This window comes from Lissotriton vulgaris, chromosome 2_1, assembly GCF_964263255.1.
Source record: "Lissotriton vulgaris chromosome 2_1, aLisVul1.2, whole genome shotgun sequence".
NCBI classification, from domain to species: domain Eukaryota; kingdom Metazoa; phylum Chordata; class Amphibia; order Caudata; family Salamandridae; genus Lissotriton; species Lissotriton vulgaris.
In genome coordinates, this window is record NC_141687.1 from 1,684,988,388 (window position 1) to 1,685,003,648 (window position 15,261).

Genomic DNA, 15,261 nt, shown 5'->3' on the forward strand with positions numbered 1-15,261 from the left:
GCATTGACCCACCCGGTACCTACCTGAACTTACCATTCATTGATTCCAACGTCACTCTATTTTACATGCCTTTGATTACCATGGAGTTTGGCCCAAATACTGCTTCTGGTCGCTGACAAATTGCTACTGGTCAATGTCCCTTCACTGGTTACCACTCTGAAGGTATTTATTTTTATTTCTTACCACATACTCCATACCAGTGCATTTTTTTGCATGAACTGACTCTTTGAGTTTATCTCTCTGCAGTCCCTCACCTAGATCTCCCGCCTTCTGTCCAATGTTTCTGCTTCATCATTACTTTCTCCACTGCTGTCCGGGTGCTCACGCACTCCATCATTGATTTCTCCCTGGCTGTCCATGTGCTTTCCAGCATACCGCAATTTACATATATAATGCATACAAAGCTACGTAATTACTATTTTCTTTACAAAGTTCAGTGCTAAATTAAGAGCCTTAAATGAAAAGATGCATTTATGTTTTTAATCTTGTAACATGGGGGCATGTTATCAAGCCTGGGCAATACAATTATCGCCGCTTTATCGGCAGGAAACTGCTGATAAAGTGGCGATAATGGGCTTGATATTATGCTCTGTAGAATTCCAATCGAAGCTCATGTTAGATGTCCTTCACATTTAACATGAGCTTCGATTGGGATTCCATAGAGCATATTATCAAGCCCATTATCGCCACTTTATTGGCAGTTTCCTGCCGATAAAGCGGCAATAATTTTATCGCCCAAGCTTGATAATATGCCCCACGGTTTGTTGCCCCAGAAGTGCAATTCAGGCACGCCATAAATTCCCGCTGTGTCCTACAAAAGGTTCTTCTGTCAGGGATTGTTCTGGAGCCGAACAATCTTTCACTGGTCATTTTAAGGGAGTTCTGTACAAATACCAGAGCCTGATGAAACCTCACATTCCAAAACATGTGTGGAGTATGGTGGGAAAACCTTGATTTTAATTAGGATCCGCCACAGCATATCCTTAGCGTGTCGGCTTGCAGCCAGACAAACGATACAAAGGCACTCGCTTTCTCAATCCAACAACAATGCTATAAAACGAAAGAGATTCACTCCCTTCCATGCTTCCATCGTATAATATACATGCTGTGATCTAGCAGAATGCTTACTGGTAGCACTGGGACGCATGCACGGGATGTATCATTACAAGGCTCAAGCTTGAAACGTTAATGTGCAGCTATATTCAAAGTCCCTTGCGCTTAGCTTTTCTTTTCACTGCAGTGAGTATGTTGGGGAGTGGAAGAGAGAGGGATCAATTACAAATCCTTCCTAAGTTTGCTAAATTCTCCTGAAAAAAAGGTGTGTCAAGAAAAAAACACCAGGCTATTGTCATTCTCTGCGCGAACACAAGGAGATGATGGACGGAGCGTTGAAACTTTTCAGACACTCGCCCTCAGTCACAGATCTGGGTTGAATCCATCATCATTCTTTAGCACACTTTGCCACCCCAGTTCAGACCCAGCGATATGCAAATATGTCTTGACCCTGTTCATCCTGGGACTGGTTTGCCACTGGATTCCAGCTAGCCAAATGGCGTGTATGTTGTGTGTTGTGTGTGAGGAATATTTCAGAATTGTGTTGAACGATTAGCATACTTTTCAACAGCAATAATTTAGCATGCATTTTTAAATTGCATGTTCATTTAGATGGCATGCATTTAATACGTTCTTTTTTGAAATAATACTTTATTCTATCTTTTTTTAAATATTTGTTCTATTTGTGAATAATTAATTAATTGCATTTTATGTTTATTTGTGTTTTGAGAATATGCATTTTAAAATTAGAAGCAGGTGATTAAAGTGATAAGGGGAAAGGTTTGAAAGTAATTTTATTTCAATACATTTTGCTAAATTAATTTGCTTAAAATGTTTAACTTTATACCCTTTTTTAAATAAAACATTACTTACATATCAGATCTATTTCAAAATCATATTTATTTGTCTTTTGGGGAGCTATATTTCAGAACTAGGTGTGGGTTATAAAACGCATAGGGGCAAGGTGTGCAAGTAATTCAATTATATGATTTTTTTTCTAAATTACATTGATTTAAGAATTCTATATTAGAATTAAAAAATAAATAGAAAATGCATAATCATGGTGTTTACTATTTTTATATCATAGGGCTAATGTCCAGAAAGAAAAACAAATGCTACTTTTTTAGAAGGATCACTTTTAATGCACTCAGGTTTAGATACTTTTCTACTAATATGATATTCAATTTTTTTTCTATTTAAACATTTTAAAAAGAAAATACAAAGGATACATAAGTTGTGTTAATTACTTTTGAAAATGATGCTTTCATTTTAGAATAAATAAGGAAGTTTTACACTAAAGGATTTTAAGTATTTCATGATTAATATAATGCAAACAAAGCCTTATTTTAAGGTCCGAAACTAATTGCTCTCAGAAGATGAAACAGTGGGGCATATTATCAAGCAGGGAGATAGGTAATTATCGCCACTTTAGAGGCCGTTTTCGGCGGCTAAGCGGCAATAATTCTATTGCCCTATTAGCAAGCTGTCGCTAGCTGATGTTAGCGACAGCTTGTAGGCTATAGCGAGCGGTTTGATGCCCGCTTTGCATGTCAGCGATGTTTATCCCTAATGACATGCATAGTGGGCGTACCTAACCAGTTAGCGACTGAAAGCAGTCGCTAACGTCGCTATCGCCTATTAGCAAGGCAGGCGTAGCGATGGCAATATTCGCGCTAAGCGCGAATATCTCCAAATACTAACACCTGCCCAGACCGGTTCTTAGCCATGCTATCCAAAGGGAGGTGGATAACATGGCTAAGAGCATTTCATCGCTAATGCGTGAATATCGCTGTATTCTCAGCGATATTCACTCATTTCACCGCTATCGCTGGATATTTTAGCACAATGAAGAAAAACGTTGCTAATAGCATGTTTTCTCCGCTAACATATCCAGCGATAGGCAGCGATAAAAAAATTGTTGCTAAGCCTATTTAGCGATAATTATCGCTTCTTGTTGGTAATATGCCCCCAGTATGCGTAATGAAGGTTGTCTTTATGAAGGAGAATTAAAATGCGCTATAAGCATATCCGTTTTAAAAAACTAAGGGGCATATTATCAAGGACAAGCGATACATTATCGCCGCTTTTATCGGCAGGAAACTGCCGATAAAGCGGCGATAATGGCCTTGATAATATGCTCTATGAATTCCAATCGAAGCCCATGTTAGATGTGAACACATCTAACATGGGCTTCGATTGGAATTCATTGAGCATATTATCAAGGCCATTATCTCCGCTTTATCGGCAGTTTCCTGCCAATAAAAGCAGTGATAATGTATCGCCTGTCCTTGATAATATGCCCCTGTGTAAGTAAATACGTTTTGCTTGTTTGCTAACTAAAGAGTGATATCAGTAAAGGACATGACCTGTGAAAAACTGCCAAGCAACCACTGCCAGACCCAGTACCCTGACAATTATCTGCTACACCTCAGTTTTTCATCCACTTCATACATTCCCCACCTGCCCTGCTTGCTCATCCTATCCTCACCCTTACCCTTAAACCATCATGGTGTGAATTCCTCAGCATGAATATCTCTGCCTATTTCCTCTTCATAAAAATGCTTCTGTAATTGCAGGACATGCCCTTCGATCCTCATGTCTCCTTGAAGTAAACATCAGCAGTACTTTGTAAGAATGCTTTGTTTCACTGTCATGCATATGTTGTTCTTTGTCCCACGATGGGGCGTTGGGCCAAGTTTCAGCTACATATATTTTAACAGACTTCATCATTTGTTTTAACACAAACGTGTTCATCAAGACAAAATGAATGTTTTCAACAGAAAAAAGTTTCAGTTTTGTTTCTATTTGCAGCAGGAAATATATTGTGAGGGTAGAAATGAAGCAAGACTCCTCAGTTTATTCAGTTTTTGAGAGAAATGTAATAAAGCCTTAGAGTACTTTGAGTGTAATGCTGCATTGTTGAAGGGTGGGCCGTAAGGACTGTGTGGTATTGCCGTGTCATGCCTGGAATCGGGAACACTGCTGGGTTCCAGATTCCAGGGATGACAGTTCAGACCCAGGCTCGTTACGATGACAGTAACTTTTATTGGTTAATAAAAACCCTTCTTATAATCTACAAAACTTTGTAGCACCATCATTTCACTGGCAATGAGGGTGGGATACGAACCCACGCGTGCAAAGCACAATGGATTAGCATGGTCAAGCGTGTTGGTCGTCAGGTTGTTGAACTTTCAGATGGTAATGTGTGGAATATGTCCAAGGTGGTAAAAATTCCCAAGTGGTTGTGGCCTAAGGAAGCAGCTCCAGAGCCTAGTATTCCATCCAACTCGAAGTCCTCCAACAGTGCCAGCAATTTGAGGAAGTTCTCTGGTTCAACATCACTTCACTATGTTCCTGAAAATAAGTTCCCCTGTTCTCCTGACTCTAATACTGTACAACGAGCACAGAGGAAATGTCTCACTCCTGTGCGGTTTAAGGATTATCATCTTTATAGATAATCCGATTTGTTTCTTATACTTTGTGATTTCTCATTATTGTTGTTTTTGTTTTCATATACTGTAATCTAATTGTACTTTGTATATCAATTTCTGTTCTTTCACGTTCGGTTTAAAATGTTTCTTTTCTTTTCTTTAAGAAGGGAAATGTGTGGTATTGCCGTGTCATGCCTGGAATGGGGAACACTGCTGGGTTCCAGATTCCAGGGATGACAGTTCAGACCCAGGCTCGTTACGATGACCATAACTTTTATTGGTTAATAAAAACCCTTCTTATAATCTACAAAACTTTGTAGCACCATCATTTCACACAGCTATGACTCTTCTTTAGAACCGAGTCTACCCAATTAAGTTGTTCACTTGATGAGGAGTATTGTGCTACTTTAAAAATGTAGAAAACATCGAGTACAGATATTTCTCAAGGGTGGGCTAAGCCCTAACTTTCCTTCTGAATCCACCAAGGCATAAGACGTCTTATTATGTGTCTACTTACAGGAAATATTCCTCTAAATAAACCAGTTCAGAATATTATATGTGCAGTTTCTAAAGTCATGCAATGTATGTTGCTAGTGCAGCACATGCAGCCAAGACACACATGCAATGTCACTGCTTCTGAGAGATATTTTCTGCTTGAACCAGGACTCGTACGAGTGAAAATTACACAATAAGGCAAAGGACAACAGAAATTCTGTGAAATGTGCATGGCCCAGTATTTTGGTTTATACAAGATCACACTCATGCAAAAAGATAGTACACACCCATAGCTAAAATGTGGCTCGAAACAGCACTTACCAGCAGTATATTCTACTAACAAAAATACAATCATCCAACAGAACACATTAGATAGGACAACTCTGAATCACCCAGCACTTCCCAGATTCCCCATATTTAGGATATTGATACAGCTCTTAACAACACCTTTCTCAAAATCCAACACTCACAATCACTCAATAGCAACCCTTATACATCCCACACAGCACAGATGTGCTACTTAGTTGTCTAAGTTCGTGATTTCCAACAGCACGTCTCACATGGACCCACCACACACAGATATCAAACATTAAACATTAGAGAGAATTCCAAACAGCCCGGGTAGGGCTCTGTTATTTTTGGCAAGAGTAGCAGACTAACACAGATTTGGTAGATCTCATCTCGTTCAATCTTAGCCCTTCTCTGACCTGTGATCATTGTTTAAAATAGCCTTTATATACGTCTCCCTAAGTTAACTTTCTTTCAGATCTCCTCACCCAGGTCCCCTTCCCTTCTGCAACAAGTGAACTTCCTCAGTAAACCTTGAGAGTCATGTCACTGATCGATGGAGACAGCCACCCAATGGTTTGGCTGTCAGTGGTGAGTAGGCATGGATAAACCCGAGACTCCCCCTGGTGGTTGAATTGTATAACTTGCAGATGTGAAGGTGTTAACTAGGCCTGGGTGTTGAACTCCGATCCGCTCGCCGAGTTTGCAGTGTTTTTTGCACTCTGCGTTACGTGGAGCTCTCTGGGATCCGGAACACTACGCCCTGCATAGCAGAGTGTAGTTTTTTACCTCGCTCGCATTCGTCAACATCAAGTTGGTGAGCGCAAGCAGGGAAAGTCAACCTCCCGGCAAGATTTTTCCTCATTTGCGTTCATCAACGTCAAGTTGGCGAGCGCGAGTGAGGAAAATCAACCTCTCATGAGATTTTTCCTCGTTCTCGATCGTCAAGATCAAGTTGGCGAGCGCGAGCATAAAAAATCAACCTCTTGACGAGATTTCTCAACACGAGGGGAGGTCAGGTTTCTCATTGCGAGTGGTCGCGTATGCTCGCGACCCCCCATGTTGAGAAACTGACCATTCACGCTGAGAAAGCTACTGCTCAAGTAAAAATGTACTCGAACGGCAGAAAAGTAAAGCTTGTGCTGTGCATGGTGCCGTTTGCAATGATTGCACGGTGCGGATAGGCATCCGGCACTGTGCAATCACCGCAAACTGTATTTTTCATTCGTACTCGGCTGATGGCGGAGGGTTGTTTTTTCACTTCGCGGAGTTGCGCGTAAACTTTACAAACTCCATTCATGGTTAGTGTTAACCTGTTTCCATCCAGAAAACATGCACATGTTTTCATAACAGTATACATATACCTGATGTCCTTATTAATCCTAGGCGAAACTCTCTTAATTTCCACAAAAGAAATTATGCAACATGCCCAAAAATTACGTAAAGTTACATTATTACATAAAATCTACAGACTTTCATGTCAATCCCAGAATTCAAAACTGCGTCAAAATCACAATTAATACTTTTTGAACATTTACATTTGGAATATACAGCTAGAGTGGCTGCTTGTTGTCTTGACTGATCCTCGTGTCCTCGCTTCCATTGTAAGCACTCAGACACCTCGTCGCTTGCACTGCATTATATTGTGCAAATGGTTGCTTTTAAGCCACTCGAGTACATTTCAGACTGCAATATGGTGGCAAACATAGTTGGCATTGCCAGGCGACTAAAATGCTCAATAAATACATTGCACTTTGTTATATCTTAAAATGAAGATCACATTGCGTGAGAATCCTGTGGCATATCCCTAGACGATGTCAGGTGGCTGTGGTATATGCCCAACAGGTGAGAAAAAGCCCATGATATACGTGCAAATGGTGCTACTAGCCTATGGTACGTACTGGAGTGTAAAACATGTAGGACATATGCACATGGACTCAGGAACCTGCAGACCATTCAAGAAATGCGGTGAGAAATCCGAGGTTCAACCACAAAGGGGAGTATTTATTTTGTAGGAAGAATTTAGTAGAATACAGGCACAAGTGATTTGAGTATCCTGCCAAACCTAAATGCCATTCATGTCTCCCCTGTTCATGTTCTGTGGGCAATCTGTTCCTCACGAATGGGAGATTGCCCTTGCAGACGTTTTGCAGAGAGGTAAATCTGCTTTGCTACTGTTATGCAGTACCAGTTTTGTCGGAAAACAAAGCTTGAATGCTTGTAGCCCCGCTACCTAATTAGTGCATAAGCTGAGATAGGGAAAGTTTGCACTACTACTGCCTTAGCTGTGCCTGATCTCTGAAGGAAGGAAGCTTGCACTGTTTCTGCCCCGTTCTGAATAAGGTAAGTATCCTCTGCCGATGCCCGACTGAAAAATCAGAGGCCTTATTGAATGAACTTGCATATAATATGAACCAGGGACTATTTCACACTATTTGATGTGAGATACATGTAAGTCCTCAAGAAGGTCCCTTTTCCCCATAGGGGCAATATTTAAGCAGCAACTATGTAAAAAAAAAAAAAGAGATTCAGGGTTTGTTGAATTTTCTATTTTTAATGCTGTAGAAGGGAGACACCAGTGAAAGTATTTTAGCTCACCCAAAACTAATTTTAATATATGTGTTCCAGTTTAACCAAAAGAGGGACGTAAATGTCAATGTAAGGGACATCGCCCCGTACATACCTACGAGACAGTGCACTGCGCAGTCATGTTGCTTTTTTTACTGTCAGTACACATAGTTTACACGAGAGCAATGAGTGCTATGTGTGTTCCATGCAAATGTCCTGGCCCAAGAATCTGTAGTCGCTAACATTCCTGCTTACGAAGTTAGGGGCATATTACCAAGCAATCTCTATTGCTTGGTTAGCGTGAAAAATTTACCGCTGAGCTGCGGCGATTTTTACCGCAAATAAACCTTGGTATTACCAAGGTTTTTCGCAAATGCGATAAAAATCGCCGCATTGCATGAATATCGCTGAAAAGTCAGCGATATTCATGCATTACCGAGCTAATGCTCTTAGCCATGTTATCCACCTCCCATTGGATAACATGGCTAAGAACTGCACAGGGGCAGGTGTTAGCTTTTGGAGATATTTGCGCTTAGCGCGAATATCTCCAAAAGTTGGTAATAGGAGATAGCGATGTTAGCGACTGTTTTCAGTCGCTAACATCTTGGCACGCCCACTTTGCATGTCATTAGTGATAAATATCACTGACATGCAAAGTGGGGCCCAAGATGTTCGCTATCTCCTACTAGCTGCCGCTAACTGGTGTTAGCGACAGCTAGGTAATAGGGAGATAATTTTATTTCGGCTTTCCTGGCTTTTAAAGCCAAAAAAACGGAGATAAACCCCCTTGATAATATGCCCCTTCGTTTTTTTTACCATCTGCTGATGACAAAAAAGGATGCAATTGACCATCAAAATTCAAGATCTCTTGGAAACATATTGCAGGCATGGGGTAGTGCCACTCTACTCTGCCACAATGAATGCACAAACATAAAAATCATGTGACTGAGTAAGCACGGTTAATGGAAAAACTCTGCTAACTACAGGTAAATCACAATAGTAGTTCTTTACAAGCGTATGTATGCCTAGAGAAATTAGGTACACCAGTATTTGCAGATTCTACAAGTGCAAAATTAGTACACCATGGTGCTTTACAGTGATAGATTTGGTACCCCAACATACCACACTAGACAGGTGAAGTTTTTTCATCCAATTTGAATAAATGACCATAGGTTGGTTTCATGAGAAGCTTAGTGGTTTCTACCTGGAGATGTTTACTCTTTATATGTTTATGTTTGATTATGGAGAGCTTGCAGCAACCTGAACTTCACATAGGGCCTGATTACGAGTTTGGGGCAGGGGAGCCGGCACAACGCCGCCTCCGCTATGCTAAACCTGTGCAAAACCGCCGAAGGACCTCTGACCATTTTACGAGTTGGAATTGCACAACTCATAATCCAGTCGGTGGTTCTTTGCTATTTCCATAGTAGTGCCTGGAAAACAGGCACCACAATGAGAACAGCAAAAAACGTGCAGTACGGCATGGACCATGGTTGTGTGCTTTGTGAATGTTGTGGAGAGGTTGCATGACATTACAATGCATGCTTTTACGACGCATGCCTTTACATCGCAAGTTTTACAACGCATGCTGTTACAACGCATAGTGTTGAGGGGTGCTGGATAGTGAATTGTTTAATTTACTATTCCAACTCCAGTCCCCGAGGATAGTAGGGAAGGTGTTGGATAGCAAATTAAATCTATTCCCTATTCTAGAGCACCCCCCAGCGCAATGCGTTGTAACAGCATGCGTTGTAAAACTTGCGATGTAAAGGCATGCGTCGTAAAAGTTGCGTTGAAAAGAATGTTCCCCTTGTGGAGAGAATGCTCAAAATGTTGCCGAGTGCATGCTCCGAATGGTGGTTCCTCTATAGGTTCATTTTATATTTCCAGTGGTAAAGGACAGTGCCCACTACAGACACCACCGAGCAACCGCTAACCACCCCATGACTCATACAATTACCTCCTGCCCCCCGTACCTGATCCACTCCATACATTCCTCAACACCTGCTGTCCCTATAAATCTGCGTCACGCAGGATTCTCACCTTGAAAACATCATGCTGTGCGTTCCTCAGCACAAATACCTACACATATGTTCTTATGCTGGAAATTCTTTTTTAATTATAGTCCACACCCTTGCATTCTCAGTCGTGCTTTAATAACCAGAAATACCTAAATTATGAGAAAGCACTGCCCCAGCATCAATTTGTGATTCGTCAAAAGGCTGCGTTTTGGTCTATTTTAAACCACTGACTTTTTAACTCACCATAATTCTTTGCTTTCAACAGCAATATGCTCAAAACGAAATTCTGAATATTTTCAAGAAAAGTATCTTTATTTCTTTTTTTATTTTTATTTAGAAGGAATAACTTGTTTGTCCACTCGATGTTAAGAGCTGGGTTTTTTATGTTCCGGGTCGCACTACAGTGCTTCACCTGCAACGCAACTGAGCCTGTTTTGTTGCACTGTGGACACTGCAAAGGTGCTGGTCAAAAGGATTTACAGAAACTCTTCCTGAGTGTTTATGAGGTAGGATTTCTTCTGGGAATCCTTGCGAAGAGCTGCAAAGGCAGAGAAGGGGGTCTGCAATAGTCTTCAAACCAAAAAACTACCCATCTTCCAACGCAAAAGAAACCCAAAGAAACCAAATAATGTTTTTGGGTGTCTTGAGATTCAAGGGAGGAAAAAGCTTTTCTTTCCATGTACAACTCTCACTCACACTAATAGTGACATGCTTCATCATCGGGTTCATCCTGGCTGCTAAAAGCCAGGTTGAGTGAGACACATCCACGCCCAGGTATCCCTTTATTAGAGGGGTGTGTGGGCACTATAAAAATAATTATACTTATGATAGTTATGGGGCAATCAAGGAGTACAATGGTCCTATGACCCTCAGCTTGGCAACATGTTTCTGCCCTTTTCTTATTGCCAAAATTTGTCCAGGGCATTATTCAGGAGAAAAAGAAAGGTCACTGCCCCGGTACGTTTCTATGACTTCATACACAAAAATGGCATGCACATGCAATCACTTGCGAGCCGGGAAGTGTGGTACTAAATAGGTACATGACAGTTTCAGGACCATGGTAATCTGTTTGATTACAGGGACCAACCAGCTTTCACACCCCATGGGGATTAAATAATACACCCATATGGTTTCCGTGTTTCTGGTACTTTCGTACGATTTCCTGGATAGGAAAAAAGCCTTCCTTGTCCAAAGCAAATACATGTTGACAAGCTGAGGGTCACAGAGATTGAGGAAGATAAATGAGTGGTGGCTGAGAGGGATGGTCGGGGGAGACCGAGAAAGCTATGTGATGGTTATCTCGGGACATACATGAAAGAACTAATGAGACATTCAAAAACTGATTAAAAAAGTTACTGGGGGTACCACAGGAAGAAGTGAAGGAATTCACTTGGGCTACATGTTGTAGAGACCAATATTGGCCTGGCAAACCATGCCCATTTTACACAGAGGGTCTGCAAAACATACACTTTGCGAATGTGAATGCACGGTCAGAAGTCGGGGGACTCAAGGTGTCCCACTAACACTTAAAGGAGAGTTTATTTTCAGGTGAAAGAAACCACCCAGAAGGGAGAGGATACCTTCATAACAGTTAAGGAAGTTTCAGATACTTGTTCCTAGAGCGTAAACTTTGAAAAGACCATCACTGGTCAGTGGCATAGGGAATAAAGTTCAGACTTCCAGCGACTGCTTCAAGTCATAGGCAGAACACAGCCCAAAATAAGGTCACTTGCCTTGCCTCAACTACACCCTATTTGAAACCTAAAACTTAGAACGGCCAACCAGCCTCGGATTGGTAACGCGGGCACTCGGGCAATGCCCGAAGGGGCCGGTGTCTGTGTTCCTGATGTGGGCTGCTTTTTGGAGCAGTCTGGGGCCGATTTGGGCGGTGTCTCTATTTTCGGAATACAGCCAGCGGCCCAGTGGGTGGCTGAGTGGTCTTTTTGCAGGCAGATGGGCGCTCGTTACCACCCCCCCTGCCACCAACACCGCCGGTCCCCTGCCCCCGGTTTAGCAACAGGCAGAGGTATCACTCCCTTTGTCTCGCTGGCCGGCCCCTTAATGTATGCACATACTGAGCGGAGCAGGGGGCCTCAGTAGAAGTGGCCTCACTTGTTTTCAGGTGTGTTTCACTAGCATTTTTTTAAGACCCCCCTCCTTCTTTTCAGTGCACTTACGCTGAAGCAGTGATTTGAGGAAAGGTATTATGCAAATGAGGGGCGATTTTTTTTTGGTGTGCCCAGACCGATTTTCAATCCCAATCCGACCCTGCGGCGAACCTGCTCTCATAAAACAAAATTTTGTGCAATTCCGAAGGAGGCAGCATGATCAGGGCATTGTCAGCCCGAATGCCCTGACATGAGAAATCAACCACACTTGCCATTTTCCAAAGATCATCTGCAGGCTCACCTCTTCAAGAAGTGTATTCCTACTTTCCATTAAGCACTGGTGCTACTGAAACCCTCTTAAAAGGGACAGGGTCCTTCAGAGTACAAGAAGTCCTCCCGAAGGTTGGATCAAACAACTTGGCATCCGATCTCAGCCCTCTAAAGTCAAGAACGTTCTCATTGGTCTGGGAGGGTTTATGCTTAAACAAGTGCTACGTTTCTGAAAGACTCCTCTGAACAACAAAATGTCTACCTATCCCATACCAGCTGATTACAAAATCAATACATGACTAAATAATTTCACACAGAGGTGAAAAGAAGGATCACAACAGATTATTATTATTTTTTTTTTAACCTTAACTCAAGCCTAGAGCTCAGGTGAAGTCCGCCCGCTGGCCCCTTTGACATAGCACAACATGCGAAGGTACATCTGACAACCATGACAAATCCAAAGAAGAGGAGATTGCTCTCCCTGGATAGAAGTTAGTGACCTTTAACTCGGGTCTTTGCTTATAAAAAGAGGCCTTTCAACCTCCTCAGACTGTACTTGTGGTCAGACAGAAAACTTGTCTCTTGCTTGCTGCCTTGTCCACACTTTAAGAGGGAAAGGGAAAGGGATCAAGCACTGCCTCGTCAAAGAACAGTTTGAGACCAAAACTGAGAATATTTTTTGCATATTTGGTGACATCTCTGGGGCAACCACAAGGCTCTGATCAAAAGCTTGACCAGAAGGGAAAAGACTTTAACGAAGAAAGTCCAGCCGTGAAATGCCTCACAGGAGCTACAAATCCGGGATTATCACAAACTCTCAATTACATTTCCATTGACTTTTCTGAGATTTCGAAAGACATATAGGTGAACATGTGATCTAAAGCTGGACTACAAGAGAACACAACCTCAGCACTGGAATTACGATCAGAATTCATAAATCCTACTGAAAATATACATGCTTCCAGATGAATCTCTGTTTATTCAGCTTTTTTCGCTTTTCCTCTTTCCCTTTATTCCCCTTCTTCTTTTCTCTTTTTTTCTGAAATAATTCCTGTATCTATATTTAATATTGCAGTTCTTGTGCAAAATGAATTAACGATGAAAGCATCTCTTAATAAATTCAAACTCACAAACGGTTTAACAGACAGATGACGCTAACACCCAAGACTTATTGATCACAGTCTCGGTTTGGAGAGCGCTATGTCATGACACAGACGATCAAAATATGGAACAGTCAAAATACTGGCCACCATAATATTGCAAAATGTAACACTAGGTAAGTACTGATTTACTATTTAACTCCTAATCTATGAAGATATGCGTATTGTTAACGTACACAGTAAATCTATACTTAACTACATATACTTACCCTCGTTATATTGTGGTCATTAAAATATTGGCCTCAGGAATTTGGCAGGTCTATATAAAATGTTATATTCTGACAGAATATTCCCCCACTGCCCTCTTAGGAACACCCACCAATGGAAAACATCCATCACCACCATGACTGGTGGATCGCATATTCGTAGGGTACACAGTATGGAATCAGAGATAGGGGGCAGTTTCTCCTTTACTCATAGGATCCAGACCATCAGGTCCACCCGGTCTTGTTGGAGTGCAAGCTACTAAACTAACGACAACACACGCACTGGCCACACATATCAACATTGACCAGTCAGAGGGTCTGAAAACAATGCCTATGAGATCCATCCCAGTACCGAAACCCATCACTTGTAGACAACAGGTTCTGCCCGCACCCCAACAAAAGTCTGTGCTGAACATGACTGCAAATTACAATAGAAGAGTCATCTCTCCCACTCGGTCTGCTGATACACGTCTGTCTGCTGGTTGCTGTCACTCCCCTTTCAGGAGTCTCCCTCTCATGTCTCTCCCTATGTTTCCCATATAGATGTATCTCGGTGTCTCTTTTAGCTTTCCTTAGTATAGCTCAGTGGATGGCTGGGTGTCCTTGATAAACACTCCTCGTGTGACCCTCTCTTACACATTCCAGGACTCCACCACCATCTTTTACTTGGGGTCTCACACCTCTTCTAGATCTTTCTCTCATGTTTCCCTCAGTCTGCCCCTAAAACATTTACTTGTGATCTACCTTGCACATCTCAGTGGGTCGACCAACATGTCTCTCAGAGATTCCTTTTCTCATATCTTTCGTAGAGCTCTCCCTCTGGAATATCTTTCTTGCTTTCTCCCTGGTGTACTCAGGACATGTCTCATAGGAGTCTCTCTGTGCCATTCCCATACATACCTCTCTTAATGTCCCGGCAAAGCTCTCGCAGATAATGCATTACATATCTCTCTCTGCCGTTCAACATACTCACCTGTGAGTCTCACCTCACAACCTCCCTCAGACACCCACCTCTCCTGGTGGACCCTCGGCTCCTCACCTCACTTCTCACTCTAGTGTCTCACCTCATCCCCATGCCTCCCAATCTCCCTCCCTGTCTCTCCCCTTACCTGTCTCTGCCTTTCGCCAGCTCCTCTCTGTGGCTGCACAGGTCGGATGTGGCTATTAAAGGTGATGTGCAGGAAGAAACAAAGGCAGCCAATCAGCGTCAGAGCCTGCCTCGCCCTGAATAGACATCTCTGCAACATTGTATGGTTCTCGAGCCCTGAGGCCACTGACTGAATATTTTGTGCATGTTTTAGAGGTTAACTTTGCAAATTATGCGTGCTTCTGCTGCACCCAGCTCTGAGTGGAAGGGGCGGGGGGAGTTGGGGAGCAGGTGGGATGGGTTGTTATTTGTAGGTGGACACGGTGGGGGAAAATGCAACCACTCCCTCCAGATTGAGCGCATATTTGGTGCGATGCGGAAACATCCCAGTGAGTACATCCTCATAGTTCAAGGTAGGGGGTGCAGTGGAGAGTGACAATGAGATGGTGGCCCCACGGTTACTCCCACGGGCCCTGTGAAGCTTGAATGGCACACATAGCTGCCTGGAACACAGAGCATAAGAAGGAGGCAACAATAGGAAGTGGGCGACAAGCCGATTACCACGAACCAGGGC

The 15,261-nt window shown here is 42.4% G+C and overlaps 1 protein-coding gene across 1 annotated transcript in view; it reads right to left on the minus strand.

Moving 5' to 3' along the window:
- LOC147733094 (uncharacterized) overlaps positions 1-14,772 on the minus strand; it is a 137,404-nt gene extending 122,632 nt beyond the window's left edge. The window contains exon 1 of the mRNA XM_086957642.1: positions 14,710-14,772. The gene's annotated coding sequence lies outside the window, so the exon portion shown is untranslated. The remainder of the gene's footprint in view (positions 1-14,709) is intronic.
- Between the last annotated feature and the right edge of the window lie 489 nt (positions 14,773-15,261).